The sequence below is a fragment of the Pundamilia nyererei genome, unplaced genomic scaffold, assembly GCF_000239375.1.
Source record: "Pundamilia nyererei isolate P.nyererei 1_Seehausen unplaced genomic scaffold, PunNye1.0 scaffold00456, whole genome shotgun sequence".
In the NCBI taxonomy this organism is placed as follows: Eukaryota; Metazoa; Chordata; class Actinopteri; order Cichliformes; family Cichlidae; genus Pundamilia; species Pundamilia nyererei.
Genome location: NW_005187857.1, coordinates 187,655 through 189,186, shown reverse-complemented (window position 1 = coordinate 189,186; position 1,532 = coordinate 187,655).

The following is a 1,532-nucleotide window of genomic DNA, read 5'->3' as shown; positions in this document are numbered from 1 at the left end:
CCAGGTCTAGGTACCCTTGTCCCTGGAAAGGGAAACTGCACCCAGACCCAGGTTGTGTTACCGGGCGGTTTTATCACTGATTGAGACACCAAGGGGCACTACCTGCCCATATGAAAGCCACGTGTCTATTACAATCCTCTTTTATTCTAACTGGGACTTTAAATTACAATTCTTGTTTATTAAAATTGTTTCAAAGCAGCAATTCAGGGCAAAAAACCATCACGAAATGATTTACTGAGCTCACAGATCAAATGAGAAACAGGGACATTTTCTCATAAATTTCTAAATAGTCAAATTTCTTTTTGCATCCAGAAGACGTGGCCCTCTGTTGGTTGTTAGAAAGAATGCAGAGACTAAACTTTTCAAACCCTGAAGCTACAAGCATGAATACAATATAATCAGGGATGCACATAAGTGGTCCGCAGGTGCGCGTACACAAGATGTTGTGATGACCAAGAGTGCTTAATCAGCCAAAAGTTTGATTTCCAAGCAATTTTACACCGACTTGTACATCTGATAATATATTTCCTAACAGTGCATTAAACCGTACCCTTCCTTTCTTTTTCAGTTCAATTTCAGCTGTACTGAAACTGGCTTGTAGCTGTTTTTAGCATGAGACATGAAGACAGGACAAAACTGCCCACAACTGCCAAGCCTGGAGGCCCTCTGGTGACCTCAAACAGGAAATAGAAAACCAGGTTTTTGAAAATGCCACAGCACACAAACCAGAGAGGTGCTCATCTAACAAGGCAACCTGAAAACTGAAAACAATCTTCAGTGCATATATAATATGTTCATGGTTTACTGTTCTGATGTGTTTCCTTCATCTAACTGTTTTAATGCTCATGGACAAAAAAATGATCAGAAATCCACAGAATATTAAGACCATATCACCGCATCATATCAATCTATTACTTGTAAGTCCATGACATCTGTGTATAAAATAATAATAACAATGATAATAATAGGAACGTCTCAAATTAAGACATGGACCAAAGTAAAGGCCACAGATGGAGTGCACCTACAAGAGTGCACACTGTTTGAGGTTAATGCCAGAGAAGAGGTTTGGACTCTGTTACTGAGTGAACAGAGCGTTAGAAACTCTTACGTATTAAGAGACTGCTCTGTTTGTGTGATCTGCCACTTCATGGCTGAGTTGCTGTTGTTCCACTTCGTAATAATATCACTTTCAGTTGATCATCGAATATCTAGGAGGGAAGAAATTCCACGAATGGACTTTAGTCATACCACATGTTTCAGTGACCTCTTTAGAACGACCCAAGTGTTTGTAATGGCGGACTGAAAGGGTGCTCAGTTTTATACAGCTGTGTAAATGCAACTTAAAACACCTGAATTCAAAGATTAACAGCTGTGGGCCAATACTGTCGTCCATATAATATACGATCGCTAGGCAACTGTTTTACTACTGCCAGCTTGAGCTTGTAGGGCGATGCTTCAGTCTATCCATTTAAGCTCCATGCAGGCAAATGATTACACAAAACATCATCCTGTCCCTCCTGTATATCACCAGT